The sequence below is a fragment of the Pipistrellus hanaki genome (genome assembly GCF_964339955.1).
Source record: "Pipistrellus hanaki genome assembly, chromosome: 11".
Lineage (NCBI taxonomy): Eukaryota > Metazoa > Chordata > Mammalia > Chiroptera > Vespertilionidae > Pipistrellus > Pipistrellus hanaki.
The window spans coordinates 18,821,226-18,837,727 of record NC_140513.1 but is presented as its reverse complement, the minus strand read 5'-3'; the positions used below and the strand labels follow the sequence as shown (position 1 = coordinate 18,837,727).

The 16,502-nt window shown below is 47.1% G+C and overlaps 1 protein-coding gene across 15 annotated transcripts in view; it reads left to right on the top strand.

Annotated features, from left to right (window-relative positions):
- The first annotated feature begins 1,318 nt into the window (after window positions 1–1,318).
- ZNF462 (zinc finger protein 462) overlaps window positions 1,319–16,502 on the top strand; it is a 138,082-nt gene continuing 122,898 nt past the window's right edge. For 3 of the 15 annotated variants that reach the window (XM_084899726.1, XM_084899723.1, XM_084899721.1), the window contains exons 1-2: window positions 3,383–4,673; window positions 7,390–7,598. The gene's annotated coding sequence lies outside the window, so the exon portion shown is untranslated. Of the gene's footprint in view, window positions 1,413–3,375; window positions 4,674–5,355; window positions 5,401–7,389; window positions 7,599–16,502 lie in introns of those variants that run through there. The other 12 variants (XM_084899730.1, XM_084899732.1, XM_084899729.1 and 9 more) reach the window with 12 other exon arrangements.

Below are 16,502 nucleotides of genomic sequence, written 5' to 3'. Positions count from 1 at the left end.
CCTTCCCGCAGGTGCCAGGAGTCGCTTTTCTCTCTGTAAACACATTTCTTTAAGAGACTTGGGTGTCTTCCTTCCTTAAACCTCTAAAAATCAAAATGATTTATAGACTATCTCTGTCCTGCTAGAGTTGGGCAAGTGAGTGGATCGCAGTTGCATGGGTCACTCTGATTATAGGACTTCGCTGTTTCTTGAACTAAAATTTCAAGATTTATTATTCTATTAATGCTCATAAAGTCACTCTTTTGATGAGCCATAATTTCCCTTTATGAGGAGCCTGTATGCCACTCACCCATGATAAGGGAGAAGGAAGTCCAGACTTCCAACATATTCATATTTCCTGGGTCATTAATAAAGTCTTGAAACCCCATATGACTCCAGGGGTTAATGGCTTAGGGTACAGTAACAAAGGCAAACCTCACCCAGTCAACGTGTCCCCGTGAGACTTCCCTCACCTTGTTGGCTGTGCACAAAAATCTAAGCTTTTCCATTTCAGTTGAAATTTTTAGAAATCAACCCTCCTGGTGGAGAAGATAACCCACCCAGGAGGCTTGCATTATCTCTTGAGAATGTTCTTAGGGAGTGAGAAATAGCAGGAGGTGTGAACTTTCTTCTGTTTATCTTAATGGTCCGATAATGGCAAAGCATAATTACAGTTACTTAAGTGCCAGGTTTATCAAGATTTTCACTAAAATCTCCAGCCACGGCGCTTTCCTTGACTGACCCAGCTTTTATTTACCCAGTCGCTTTACTATCATTGGAAAGAAACCTGCCCTCCGTAAAGACAAGCAGGCAAACAAAAGCCCACTCCGCAGCCAGGTTTAATTGATCCTAGTTATTTTAGTTGGGCAGTTAAGACATTGGTGACTCCAAAAAAGTCGAAATACATACATATACATATGTTTCACCCAGGGCTATCTTTTGGGAGTTGTTTGTTGTTATATATGTATATATGTGTGTGTGTGTGTGTATGGAATCAGTAATTGCAATTTTAGCCTTCCCACCTTCCAAAAGCAGGGGTATGCAGTTTTGTAGTAGTTTGCTTCATGGCTTTGGGAAATCAATGTGCTTCTAAACCAGAAGGTGGTCTTCTCAAGACCATCCTATATTTTGGGATGGAAACTTAGGGCATTGTACCTTCTCCCCGTCCCCCCCCCCCGACCCCCCCCCCTCCCCAGTGCACCCCGCAAGCCACCTATCTCCCCATCGCTCTCGGATCTCCTGGCTGCCTTTGTCCCTTCTAGACGTTGGAGGCTTGGAGAGGAGGTTTGGTTTCCAAGGATTGGAGCGTTTGAAGGGCGGGGCCATCTCCAAGTCCATCTCCCCTTTTTGTCCTCTCCTCCTGGGACGGGAGGGAGGAGCCGGGTCCCCCTGCGGCCGGCCGGGTCGGGAGCTCGCTATCTCGGTGGCTCGAGGTGAGTGGGAGAGGGCGCAGCCCGTGTGATTGCGGCGCAGGTTCATGTGTGGAGTTCACCGCGGCCGCGGCCGCCGGGTCCGTGCCAGGAGGGTTTACGAGGTCGGAGGCGTGCTGGGGCGCGCTCGCTCGCTCGCGTTTTCGCGAAAGGCTCCTCCCCGGGGCTCATTCCCCGACTGCGGGAAGTCCTCCTCCGGTGCCCCGGGAGCCGCGGGTTTCCTCTGACCTCGTCGCTTCTTCCTCCCTCCCCTGCGCTCGGTTCCCTGCCCCCTTGCCGCCCCCCCCGCCCCAGCCCCTGGGGAAGGGCGGGCCCCCCAGCTTAGGATTCCTGACCCAAGCCAACCCAGAAGGCACCTCCACGTCGGTGAAGAATTTTTATCACACCCTCCAAAACCCAGCCGTCCTAGGAGAGCTCTCCACCTGAAATACGATTATGTTCCCCCCGCGTGCCGGGCTTTGACAGGGAGGGAAAAAGTCAGCTTTTTATTAAAGACAAAGAGGGAAAGGATCAGCCGGGGCGCTGAGAGGGACAGCGGAGACCTGGCCACGAGGACTGTATGGGGGGAGCGGCGGCCGCGCTCAGACACCCCCGGGGTCCCGCTGGGGAGGAGCCCGGGGCCGGAGGACTTCCCCAAGTCCCCCGGGCACCTGGAGGGAGAGTCCTCCCCAGTCCTGCACAAAGCCTGGATCCTTCCAGTCCCCAACAGCCTCCACCGTCCTCCACGCTCCTTTCTTCCTCTTCTCTTTCTTTGGACTCCAGGCGGTCTCGGTGCTTTCTCCTCCTCCTCCTCCTCCTCACCTACTTTTTCTCTGGCCTCTCCTCCTTCCCCCTCCTTTCTTCTCCGCACGCGTAGGGTGTCATTTATTTATTTATTTATCACCGCCCCCCCCCCCCCCCCCCCCCCCCGCCATCAACACCCTTTTAGGGCTTCCCAGCTTTTCAATGTGAGTGGGAGGAGAAAAGGGCAGGAAGTGTTGACTCCAGGGAGGGGAGTGAGGAGGGGGGGGGGGGTGAAATCGTGCCTCTGGGTGAGAGATTCTGCCCCAGAATAAACGATCGGGGAAATAATCTAGAGAGGGGGGGGGGGGGAATGAGGATTCAGATCCGTTTATGACACCCGGCTTTCCGACAGAGACCAACTCGGCGCGCGCGCGCGCTCCTCCTCCTCCCCCTTTATTGTACGGGTTCACGGATACATCTTCCTGGACTGTTGTGTTGGGAAGGGGGAGGAGGGAGCGTTTAAAAGAGGGCAGTCTGGCCCTGGATCCTCACCGCCGCCGGATGCACGCTCCCCGATGCAAAGGAATCCGGCGGCATCCCCCCCAATTCCGACGCGGACAAAAGAAACTTTAATTAAGGTCCCTGCCCCGCGCGGCGCGCGCTGCGTGTTTCTCTCTCTCCCCGCCCCCCAGGCCGTGGATGTCCAACTATGAGATGCGGGGAATAGAAACGGTACAACCACCCCATGCCCTTGAACTTCAATTGCTCCTGACTTGCTGTATTGATTTTTTTATACTGTAGGCACTGTCCTCACCCCCCCCCATCCCCACGCGCGCCCCCCCCAAATATTAAATTAAAGCCTTAGGCGATGCCCCTGGTTGGGGGTGGGGACCCACTCCTTTGCAAAAGGGATAATAAGTCAGAATGATTTGGGGAAAATTACACCAAATATAAAAAAAAAATCATCAAGGTATGAAAGCTTCTTCTTTGGCTCTCTTGTTGTCAACGCCGTGACACCTTATCATTAGGAGCGCTGATTGTTACTTTCCGAGCCGGAGATGATCGGCCAGAAAGTGCAAACAACGCGGGGCTGGAGGTGTAAAGTTATTTAAGTAGGCTTTTTTTTTTTTTTCTTCCTCTTTTGGTGCGCCGTCAAAACATTTCACAAGTTAGGGAAAGAAAGTGGTGGTTCCGAGGCTTTGGAATGATAGGTTCTCTCCCCTCCCCACCCCCCCCCCTTCCATATCAGAAAAGAAATAAAGATGCACCATGAGCCTTTATTTCGGGGGGAGAAGACTTCAAAAATACGTGCCAGCCGTGGACAATTTGAGCTTTTCACTGGAGACACACCGCAAGCTGGAAAGGGATTAAAGAGCCCCACGTGGTTGATCTGGATTTAGACTTGCAACCTCTAGCTCCCCATGCCTGTTCTTTGCAAAGATCGGCCTCTAGATGGATGCGTGTGGGGGACGCTCTGGGCCCCGGGCTCGGCCCCTGGGGCAGGACTGACGGTGGGAACCTCGCGGGCCACGGGATAGGGTCCTCCGGGTCTTCCCGGGGGGGCTCCCTCCGCCGGCGGGGCGGCCGGGCGCCTTCGGGACGCGAGCGCGCACGTCTCAGCCCGGCCGGCCACCGCGCTCCTCGCACCGCCTTCTCCGCAGGTCTTTATTCCTCTCATCTCCCTCTTCCCCTCCTCCTCCTCCTCTTCCTCCTCCTCCTCTACAACCACCACCACCACCACCTCCTTCTCCGCCGCCGCCACCTCCTCCTCTTGCATCTCACTCACTGGCCTGCTGGCCCCCGTGTTGCTCTAAGTGACAAAGACAATGTCCCAGCCTTAACTTTGCAACCACCTTGCCTCCTTTCTGGGGTTCAGCAGGGGGGAGGGGGGAAAGGGGGACGGCAGCCGCAGCCCTCAGCATCTCCTCCAGCTTTTCTCCTTCTGCTCTTCTCCAGCTCTTGGATAAAAAATTCTTCCCTTGTATGCCCCCAGCCCATTGCCTCCTCCTCTCTTTTCTTCCTTTCTTCCCTTCTTTCTCTTCTCTTCCTCTCCTGCATGTTGTCGGTGGTTATTAGAAAGGCTTCGCGCACCCCCTGGTGCTCCGGCGTTTTGTGTGGCAGGAGAAGATTGTCTTCCTTCTCTCTTTCTGTCTTGCTTTCTCTCTCTCCCCTCTGGTTGCTCATTATTCAGAGAGAGACACAGGAGGGAGGGAGGGAGAGAGCGCGCGAGAGAGAGGGAGGAGAGGAGAGGAGAGAGAAGAGGAGAGGGGAGAGAGGGAGAGGGAGGGAGGGAGAGGGGGAGAGAGAGGGAGAGACGGATATCTCAGGTCATCTGCAGCTGCAGAGTCTGAGGAGCCGAGGAAGGCAGGGAAGATGGCGATCCTCCATTGCTGAGACCCGGCAAGAAGCACATGAGACTCCCAAACAACTTCCACAACAATAACCCGAGCAGGAAGAGGAGGAAGAGAAAGAGGAGGATCAGGAGGCGGCGGGGCTGGAGAACCCGAAGCACCTCCCGGCGCCGGGACGCTCGCTCCTCCTGTAAGTTATTGCAATCAGCGGGCACCTCGGGGTGGCCCGGGTGCTCCCGGGGAGGAGGGCGCGGGGCGGCTGGCGCACAGGCGCGCTCATTCATTCGGCCGAGGAGGGTTGGCGGAGCGGGAGGAGAGGGAGTCCCCTGCCTGGACTGTGGCTGGCTGTTGGGAGAGAAGAAGCAAGAGAGAGAGAAGAGGAGGAGGAGGGGGAGGAGGGAGAGTGAGAGGGGGAGGAGGAGAAGCGAGGGAGGAAGAGGAGGAGGAGGAAGAGGTGGAGAAGGTGGTGGTGGTGGTGGTGGTGGTGGAGGCGGCGGTGGCAGCGGTGGCAGCGAGGTGGCTGTGCTTTTCCTGCTGGCTGCTCTTCTGCTGGGGGCAGCGGAGCGCTGTGGCTTAATTAATTTCTATGTGTAGATCTATGGAGAGAGCAGAGAAAATGAAAGATGAGTGAAGAGAGAGCTGGAGGCTTAGGACGGATGCTCTGAGCATGGGGACAGGAGTAGGGACCGAGAGGAGGGGGGTGGAGGGTGCAGAGCGGGAGGCGACCTCAGCCCAGAGCCAGAGGGAGAGCTAGCAAAAGGGGCAGAGGAGGGAGCGCCCCGAGCCGCCCCGACCTGAGCCGGTTGACCTCTTTCTTTCTCTGTCCCTCTCCTTCCTTCCCCCCCATCCCCTCTCTGTCTACCTGTCCCCAGCCCGATGGCAAACCCGTGCGGATTGGCACCCCCCCTCTTGCTCAGGTATTTGACTCTCTCTCTGTGTGTGTGTGTCTCCGAAGTTGGGATGCGGGGGTCGGGATGTGTGTGTGTGTTGGGGGGAGGGGGGTGGCTGCTGCTGCTGCTGCTGGTGGTGGTGGTGGTGGTGCTGCTGGTGAGGACAGAGGCCCGGAGGGGGGGGGGGCACCGGCCGGGTGGGGGGCGCAGGTCCAGGAGCAGCTGAGGAGCTCTCTCCAGGCTGGGGGTTCAGAAGAGTCTGGTGGACGAGGACAACGGTTTCAGGAGAGGAGAAGCCATTACATACGCTTATGCTCTCCTGGGGAAGGGAGAAGAGAAAGCATAGGGGCCTTGGGGGGTCCTCTCACTCCTGGTGTGCAGTTCCCAGGGGCCTGCCCTCCTTCCAGGCAACGAGGGGAAGCCACAGCCCGGGCCCCCCCATCGGAGCAGCCCCTCTCTTTTCCCTTTCTTTATCTCCCTTGTCCTCCATTTGCAAGCTGTCTGCTTTGGTTCCAGTCCAGACTCCAAAACACAAAGCTCTTTCTCACGTTCATTCTCCAGGCTTTTCAACCATTCCTGAAGGAACCCTCATTTTCTTTTCATTGTAGCTTCTAACCTACGGGGAGGGAGGGAGGCTGCCTGGAGTTCCTTTCATATTCCTCCCCTACCAAAAAAAAAAAAAAAAAAGTTTCATTTTTAAGCACGCGTCTGGGATGGGAAAAGACCAACCAGTTGGGGCTTTCTCCCAGGGTTGGGGGGCGGTTGGGGGGCGGGGGGAGCTGGGTCTGAGTGTCTGTGTTGGCTGTTTGGATTGCTTTGGTTTTGTTTCTGGAGGTGGCTTGCAGGTTTTGGAGGAAGTGACTAGTTTGGTTAAGAGCTGGGAACTGAGTCAGGTAAGCCCTTGTCATGTTGTAACTCCACCAGAAAATGGAGGAGAGCTGAGTTTCCAGGAGACAAAGCTGAGAGGAGAAGTGTTTATAGAATTGTGGACGTTTCCATTTTGAAGCTCTGGTGGTGATGGCTGGAGGAGGAGGCTTGCCTGCCTGCCTGCTCCTTCTCCCTTTCCTGGGGGGGAGTCTGGTGGTGGCTCCTCACTGTCTATTCATTGCACAAGGAAATGAGGGGCTTTTGAGGACTGCTCAGATTTTTCTCCCACCCAGGGAGTGCTTTCACAAGTTATTGAGATGTTTGTTTCCATTTTAAAGTAAACTTTTGGATTTTTTTTTTTTTCTCTCCCCCTTTTGAGTGGACCTGAAGGGTTTTGACCTCCTTCAGGAAAGGCAAGGCAAAGCCTTAAAGATTTTCCACTGAGATCCTCGCACAACTTTCAGCTGCTGCACATCTCCTAAAAGTCACCAGGAAATGGTGACTCTCCCCATTGTGAAGACGATGGTGCCCTCAGCTGAGACTGTGGAGTTCTGGGCTTGGCTATCATATGTGTTGATGCACTGCAAGACTTTATTGTCTGGTTTGGCTTGATCTCTGGGGGGGGAAAAAACCAAAACAAAACAAAATAAAAACCAACAACAAATCCTTCAAGATCTCAGAGAAAGTCTTACTGCCACCAGTTTCTCCAGGGTCCACATTTCTCTTCAGGTTGCTCCATGTGTGTGTGAGGCCTTCTTTTAGTTCCTTTGTTTTCCCCCTTCTCTTCCATCCTGCTGGGTTTTTTCTGTGTTCTCAAGTACTGTAAGTCTCCACAAATATCAAATGTCTTCTTAACAGTGTCACTATGGAAACAAATTTTTTTTTTTTTTTTAAGATTATGTCAGTTGAGAAAACCTATGTCTAGGTCTCCACACCTTTTTAATTGGGGGGAATTTATTAGTCTTCTAGGAAGACATTTTGTGAGGATAATGTGAAGAAAAGGATCTACCTCAGTCCGCACACATTGATTGGAGTTCTTCCCAGATTAGTTCTAGGGAATGTATGTAATTGATCCAAGGAAAGACCTAAATCCTGACATGCTTGAGGATTTTATAAAAGCCAACCATGAAGATGTTGCTTTTCCATTAGGTAAGGTAGCCATCTTGAGGATGAGGGAAGATGTTGGAAGAATTTTAGATGGACTGTTGAAGATAGGTGAGAAAGGCTCCACGGTGGAATGAGAACTTGGAGGAGATTCAGAACCAATTAATGCATTGTAAGGAAGCTGATTAGACCTTGTTTCAACCAAGGAGGAAGACAGAAAGGTACCAGCTTCAACACAAACAAGGAGCACATTGGTGAGCGACTCATACCAGCTTTTTTCTTGCTTTCTTATTATGTGTCGGATGTGTGTGTGTGTGTGTGTGTGTGTGTGTGTGTGTGTGAAGTTCCCTGTGTCTACAGTATTTTTGTGCATATTGAAGTGGTTTCAGATTCCAGATGCAATTATATTCTGTTGAGTAGCTGGTAGCAGTGTCAGTCAGTGCATGCACAGTGCTGCATATGACAACATCACATTTTTCAAACCAAACTGTGGTGTCACTAATTGAGGGTTATTGTTCTTCTAAGGGGAGTGAAAGGAGAGGGGGAAACACATGGTTCTTTAGCTGATAATTGTCCCTGGTCAATGAAGTAAATCCTTGATTTTTGCAGATGAAGATGTGTGGTTTTCAATGAATGTGTATGCTCATTTGAAAATATTTCCCTTCACATCTCTGCGTCTTTATTCAAAGCCTAGGCCTCTCCAAGAGCACTTTAAAAATCGTACCTGGAATCACACCTTTTATTATTCATTTTTTGAAACGTTGTCTTTTGATGCCCATTGCTTTTGCTCTTAAGTGGAATATCATCAATGTTTTATTTAAATTTTGTAGTGCATGTTAAGATGCTGCATGCTCAAACTCAGAAGTTCAAATGCAATGGAATAAGGAGTTATTTGGAAAAGTAATTACCAGATAATTTTGCATCTAATTTACCAGATATGTTTATGTAAACACAAATACATTATACATTGATCTTGAAGCAAACTTCCATAATATCTTTTTTTATTGTTGTTGAGGACAATTGTTTAATTACTTATTTCAGTTGGAGGAAAAATCTGACAAACTGGTTACCAGTCCAGCAGTGTGTCCAGCAGTGTGACTTACCACATTTCTTTACTTTGCAACCAAATGTTTTAGTGTTTTTATAGACAGTCTTATAGAGATGAGCTTTCTGGGAGGAAAGAATTAAGTGTCTAAGAGACATTCTGGAGTTTGAGAAAATGTTTTATTAACAGTTTACCTAACAGACCCATCCCACCTCTGATTCCCTTCATCAGTATGGGAAGTACCATAATATTAAACACATGGTTTCTTATATTTATCTAAAATATACACTTGAAATGGGACAAGTATCTTGGATAAACCATTATGAGAGAATTAAAAAGAATGTCAAGTTGAACATTCTCATTTGATGTCAAAGCTCAGAGATCCTTTTTGTTTTTGAGGCAACTAGCAGATGAGGCTCGTTATGCAAATTTTTGCCACAACTAATATATCATCAGGAAAAACCATTCTGAAGAAATATATGTGAGCTATGATACACGCTGTCATTTAAAAAAGATTCTTGTTGGAACTTTGTAGTCCATAATATCGCTCATATTGGATTTATGTCCATCTGATTCATTGATCACATTCCCTGCGGACTTCTTTCTTCCCCCACTCTTTGGAGTTAGAGACAACTTTTAAATAAACTTTTTATATATAAGTATATAAACCTTTCTAAGGAGTCTTCCAGAAGACAGTAGGGGAAAAGAAACCCAACTCTACTAATGGACTTGAGCACCTGTGTGGTCAGTTTTCCTGAAAGAAAAGAATGGTCAAGTTGCCTTGGGAAAGAGTTCTGGTTTTTGCCTGATGGGGTTTAACAGAATCTAGTCTATCTTGAATTCTTTCCTGGTGTTGAATGGGGTGTTTTTGTTTTTGTTTGTGTTTTTGGTTAAGGCAACCTTACTTACCTTCTTGGTGGTGTGTGCTTCTATCAGACTTATAGTTCACTGCCTTATGGGATAGAGCATTGACAAAGCTGTATTGAATGTTTCAAGTTGATGACTGGAGAGCAGAGGTGCTATTTCACAATACCACACTCACAAATGAGGAAATATGTAAATAATGAACTCAGATTGCAAAGGATCTCACAGGAGTGTATAAGTGGATGATTGGTACATGGGAACTAAGGAAATTCAAAAGAAGTGGGGTGAAATATTTCCAGGATCTATCACTAAAAGTCTAGTGAACTGAGGGGTGGGGGATCACTGTGTGTGTGTGTGTGTGTGTGTGTGTGTGAAGGCAAGTATCTTTGGTGAGGTTCACATACTTATGAAGTTGGTTGCTTTGTGAGAAACATTAGCTGGTGACCTATTAATTGATTATGAGAAAACAGAGAGGAGAAGAGATAGTGCTAGAACAAAATTCCTCTTGTGTGATATGCCAAGACATCTGGCAGATGTTATGTTGGGCCCTAAGGAATGGACAGTTTAATTTTAGCCCTAGCAAGGAAATGGGAAGTTCTAAGCTCTTTTAATAGCACAAGTCACAATTCTTAGTTTGGGGAAGGTTGCTTAGAAAAAAAAAGAGAGAAAGAAAGAAAGAAAGAAAAATAAAAGAGGCATTTATTATAATATGAAAGAACTCTAGGGAGCACCCAATGAAGCTGAGGTTTTGGGGTGATGGACAAAAGTATTTCCCAAGTAGAAATTAACATTAAAAACTGACAGAGATACCATAAGTGATGAGTATTAAGTATTTTACCTTCACCAGTTAGAACTTATAGTTGAGAAGCTAGTTGTTTTGTGCCTTAGAGAGATCATCAACCTCAAACCTCCTCCTCCCCCTCCCCCTCTGCATTTTACTGAAGAGGAAACTGGCACCAAGACTTGAAGTGACTTGCCCAAGGTCAGAAAGTTCAGCTGTAACAAAGCCAGGCCTACAACTCAGGTCGGCTGACTCCCAACCCAGTACCCTTTCTGCTGCCCAAGTGCACGTGATTATAGCGGTTTGTGAAACACCATCTCAGGACACTAATCACACATGAGTGGGGCAGTTGGATTCGTGTTAGTAGAATTTAACATGTTGGGGAACCCTGGCCTGAACATGGTTTCACTTACAGAAGTGGCGCTCCAGAGGCCAATGGTATTCCTGTGACTTTCAGTCACGTTTGAGCTGTTGGGTTTGTAGCTGAGCTTTTCACTGTCCTCTCCTCCTCTCTGGTTCTGTCACCCAGGGCTCAGGAGTCCTTCTCAAATGCCCTTCTTTGGAAGTTTGTCTGGGCCAATTGCAGCTTACAAAAGTGCCCACAATTGGACTCTGAGAATCTTATTTTGCAACATGGTACAGATTTAAATTGGCTTCTTTCAGAGATGCCATTTTGTAATCCTAATGAAAGTCCAAGGGAGTGAAACCCAGTCTAAAACAATTACTGGTGATTTTGCAGGGTTCTGTGCTCATCCAGACACGTGCCCTCCGTGCACCTTCTAGGAGCCCAGTTCTCCCTTGCAGACCAATGACTAGCTACTTCCCATTCCCCACTCTACAAGAAGGCACCCTTAAAATGACTTTTGAACAACACGAGCAATATTTAACCATGAGAGAGAGAGAGAGAGAGAGAGAGAGAGAGAGAGAGAGAGAGAGAGAGAGAGAGAGAGAGAGGGAGAGAGAGGGAGGGAGAGAGAGAGGTATCAGTACTTCAGGAAGGGTGAAATGGGTTTCCATTTCTGATTCCTCTTGGACAAGTGAAGGCAACTTTGTGAAGAAGAGTGATGTTTGGAAGTTTTCACATTTTCCAGGCTTCTTCCAAACCAGAGCACAAAATACTCAATCCAGGAGGCAGTCTGGAGAAGGTAGTGCTGGATGTGGACTTCTGGCAGGAACACAGTTAACGCTATAAACAGTTGAACCTCAGTGTGGCACTCCTCCAAATGAGTTGACTGTCGAAAATAAAATGTTCCAGAAGAACTGGGAGAACAGGAAAGAAGTTAAAACAGCATGATTTGCATGCCAGTACTGAAGGGGGAGAGAAAAGTTGGGGAGGTGGGGTTATTAGAGAAAAGATAATCCTAAATTGAAACTGTCTCCTGGATTTATAAGACCCACGAGAAGAAGTTTCCAAAGGGAAAATGGATTTTTATGACTTGAGATTGTGTTTGCTGTCGACTAGGAAGCTCTTCTGAATCTTTTGTCCCCTTGAACTTTGTATCTTGAGAACTGCACACACTGATAAATAGGAAGTCAATTGGAAGCGTTTTGGGTTTACATTTTCTGCTTGGAAATACTATTATCAAATTTATCTACTTTCTAAGGGCTCTTGTCCTCAGCAGTTGAAGCATACGTATGATATTTAGTCTTTGGATGTGTGGCTCCAACACAGTTGGTGTTTTCAGAGTTTGGATAGACAAACAGTGTGGGATATGGTACAAGAGGGCACCAGTATGGTCTCCTGCTATTGCATTGTCTTTCAATTCTGGTGAGCAGATTACTTGGTGCCTTCAAAGCATTCCTACTAACTCCTAGCTGGAGACTTTTTTTTTTTTTTTTTTTTTTTTTCTGGAGCTATCCTTGGATGGAAGGTTTCTCTTTGTGCCAGGTCATGGTTATTTCGGAGTTGATTTTCTTGCTTTCATGGCTTTGCTTGTGCAGTTCATTGCATGTTGCTTCTGGATATTAATAAAATACTTCTGCTGTGCCTGTTCACACCTTCACCCCACACTTCGTTCAAAGAGCAGAGTGAAAGGGTGAAGGGAAGGTTGGTGGGTACTTGTTTGTTCACGAACAAATTCTTGAGATGAAGATGGCTTAATTCTTTTGGTAGGTTTTTGAGTAGACTTTTAATAAAGACCATGCAAGGAAAAATTCTGTTAGGAATCAGTGGATCCCGATTTACATGTTTTAGGATCACTTAGTTGGAAATGAAGCATTTAACCAAGATGAGTAAGCAAGGACTTACCGTTGACTTCAGATTGGTTTGAGCACAAAAGAAGCTGGAGGCCCAGGCCAGACAACTGTGTCAGAAGTAATTAAGCCCAGGATTTGTGGAGAGGCTTAGCTGCCACAGAGCCCAGCTGGGGGAGGCCAACCTCCCTCCCTAAGCCCTCGTCTGGCCAGTTGAACAAGAACATGAGCCGAAGCCTTCAGATTTTGGAATTCTGCTCTTCCCTGTTCAGATGTAAGAGAGTCAAGTCGTTATTCTTCAGTTTTGCTCATGTCAGCTGAGTGCCTCTCTCTGGAGCTGGGGAAATGCCAGGGGTCAGGGGAGCCGATTCCCTCTGAGGGAACATTTTCCCTTTAACGCTACAAATGTGCCCATGGCATTGTACTTGTTACTCAGAAAATAATTGTGCAGCGGCACAATGTGGGATACTTGAAAGATGTTTGCTGCACAAAGGTTCCAATACTCACCTGCAGATTAAGAAATGGGCTTATAAACCATCTCATTTCTATTGTTAATGAAAAGCTTTGGAAGGCACCTGTGAATTAGAGCTCCAGCTGCTATCATGGTAGGGGAAGTTAGGCCTTGAAAGGATACACGGATTAGCCCGTCAGAAAAGCAAACAGTAGCATCAGCACAAGTAGAAAATAGACAGGGTTGTTAAGCTAACAGAAAAGTAGGCTGAAGCCTTGCCATAATTACGTGGTGGAAATTCGCTGGGAAGGAGAGACGGCTTGGACGGGACAAGGAAAAGAAGAGAGGCAGGGGGGAATGAGTGATTGACAAGGGAAAATAGAAGAGGCCAGTCCGCTGGGAAGAGCCTCCAGGAAGAATAAAAGGCATTGCTTTTAAGAAAACAATAAAGCCGGTGGAAAAAAGACCTTGTAATTTGGTACCTATTGCATGTGAAATATGAAGACCAGTGCTCGGGCCCACAGTCTTAGGTCTGTTCTTATTGTGAAAAATAGAATTGGGCTTGGAAGACAATTTATGTGACTTTGGGATTACAGATACAGCTTTTCTGATAAAGGACAGGTGGAAGGAGAACTGGGGTAAGTAGGCCTATGAGGAGATTTTCCTGGAAAATGAATGAAGTAGAGACTAGAGCACAGCAGTAAATAGCTGCATTATTAATGGGCAGAAAATGTGATAGTCCTCTCTCAAGCTATCCATAGAGCTTCTCGACCTACAGTCTGGGTGTTACAAGAAGTGAAGAACCAAGACATGCTTATTTCCGAGGAAAAAGGAATAGACCTATTGTCCAGTTTGGGTTTAAGCCATTTGCTTCAGCCACGCATCACAGGCTGCTCTGTCAATCAAATCCTGGCATTTTAAAATCCAAAGTAAGGCCACTGTGGTCTAGAATGTTTAGCTGTTCCAATCCCTAAATACATCATCTCTCTGTGTTGTGACCAATTGGTCAGCTATCAAGCATCAATCACTCAGCTCAGACTGGACCTGATTTAGGGGTCCTTCATGTGAGATAAGCCCTAGCCAGTTTGGCTCAGTGGCTAGAGCGTTGGCCTACAAACTGAAAGGTCCCAGGTTCGATTCCAGTCAAAGGCACATGACCAGGTTGTGGGCTCCTTCCCCAGTGGGGGACTTTCAGGAGGCAGTCAATCCATGATTCTCTCTCATCGTGGATGTTTCTCTCTCTCTCTCTCTCCCTCTCCCTTCCTCTCTGAAATCAATAAAAATATATTTAAAACAATTTTTTGAACACTGGGTTATAGACTAAATATGGCCAAAAATAGATACCAGGTGTATATTATGCAAAGATTTCAATTACAAGTAGTTATCAGATAGAAGCTTTTCTTCCAAGGTTTCTATCTTAAGTGATCTTCTCAGAGACTCTGAATTATTATTTAGTAATGAGAATTGGGGGAGGGAATCTGTATGGAAGAGACCATTTTCATTTGCATGTCAGAGTTCATCTGCAAGAGCTTCTCCTGCTGTCAGTTGAATATTGTTTCTTCTAATGTTGGGTAAGATTACTGTCTGTAAGGAGAACAAATACCGTAGGATTGCTTCCTCAAAAAATGCTGCCAACTCCTCTGTAGAGTGGGAAGACCCCATGGACCTTCGACAAAACGCTGTTTCTCCTCCTGGAGTGACGAATAGTTCGTATGAATACTAGGTGATGCTCATTTAACATTTAATATGAACCAGAGACTGTTCGTACAGAAGAGAAAAACCGAGGTTTGGGAGGTAATTTACCCAAGGTCACGGAGCCACAAGGTGTGGGAGTGGGGGAATTACCTCCTGGCTCGTGGCTGGTGGGAACTGGCCTTGGTTATTACTTAGTATGCTAATAGCTTATGTTCCTGATGGTTTATCTCTTCCAGTTGCGTATGCCAGGAATATATCCTAGTGTTCTGGAAGGAAATCTGAGCATAATGGAAAATTAATTGTGATATATTAGTTAATATGAGAGGTATAACTTACTGTAATAGCTTGACAAAGTGTGTTTAACTGAAGAGGACCTCTTTGTGTTCTTCTGAGTTACAGAGATGGGGGCGGGGAGGAGGGGGAAGCAAGAGATCATGTAGGAAGAAATTAGGAGAATAACTATTTTTAAATTGTACTGTGTCAAGCTTAGTGGTGCAAAGTAGTTACACATGCGGATATTTAAAAAGAGCACCTGTCTTGTGGCAGGAAGATATGCTGTATGACATTTTTTTAAAATAGATTAAGTATCTGATTTTTTTTGCCCCCTTAGGGCCCCTTTTGAAGGTCTCAGTGCCATCCGTGTTGGCTCTGGTGACTTGTAGACACAAGAGGGTTTTTCAGAAGCCGCATAGACATATTTGAAAATTAGTTCCATCAATTTTGGGAAAACAGGGCAGATCCTCTTCAAAGGCCGGGTGCTGGAGTCCCCCACGCCCTCCAGTGATCACCATGTGCTCTATTTAGATCACGGAGACATGATGAATGTTTTGGTTCTATTTGCTTCTCCCTCAAACATCACAGTACAGTAAGGAAGCTGCTGTTCATGGATGACCACAGATGCCCTTAATAGAGTAACAAGATGTACTGAGGGAGATGGAAAAGGTCCAGCTATCCCTGTGATATTCAGGACAGTAGCTTCTCTGTAAGACAGGGAATTGGGCATTAATTGCTGACTAGACTCTTTAACCTCGAAGCAACTAGTAGTCGTTTTTTATAACATCTTAATTTTGTTGTGGAACTGTTCAGACTCATGCCCAGGTCCTTGTAAGAGGATGAGCATGTGTCCTGTATGTAAAGTGTACCAGAAGGCCACAGAGTCACCCATTTTTACCCGCCATTCATATCTATTAAACTGACCAAACCATTGTCTCCTTAAGATATGGGGGAAATTGCTCAGAAAAAAATAACTCCATAGTTGAAGAGAGTAAAATTTAACCTATATGAAGCATGTGGCTGTCCAGATGGGATTTCTAATTTAAGAGCAATAGGGACTCCACTCAGTCTTAGGTAGCATCAACTGAGACCTGAGTCCCTGGTACCTAGCTCTCTGAGACACTCCCTCACACTAGCCTTTCTCCATGACCAGCCCTCAGAGGGCCTGCCTTTTCAGCCTTCCTCTCACTTCTTTGAAGAGAAATCTACCCAGTCTACCCTTGGGGGCTTTGCAAAAAGTGAAGGTAAATTGGGTCTTGTATCCATGGGGATAGGACATTGAATTTGAAAAGGCACTCCTGAGAGGTGGGGTAGGAGAGGAAGCCTCAGAGCATGTCCTGGAGGTAAACGTTTAAAGTTTCTGTACTTATATCCAGGGGAGGAAGCCTCCATTCTACTCAAAAGAAAAGGAAATCACATCTTCAAAGACAGATGCCATTGTAATGTGAAGAAGCACATTGTGTAGCTCACATAAAATAGCGAGTCTTTAAGAAAGCAGAATTGTGTCCAGAACTTGTATGGAAGTTCTCATCACTCATTCTTCTCTTGGGGAGGGGGTGGGGGACGGAGAAGGGAAATGATATTGAAGAACCAACGTCAGCCCTCCCTGAAATCCATCCCTAACCCCTTGGCAGTCTCAAGGATCTGAGTACCTCACCCATTCTTTCTCTGACCTGTGGCCGTAGCTTGTTAATATGAATGAACATCACCCATAGACCCTGAAATTAGCAAGTGTTAAATGCTATGTATTTATTAGGGGGAAAACCATAATCTAGTCAGTGGGCTTAATTAGGTTATGATTGCCCAGTTGCTGCTTCATGATAATTATATTCATAACCCTGTTTCTAGACGTCAAC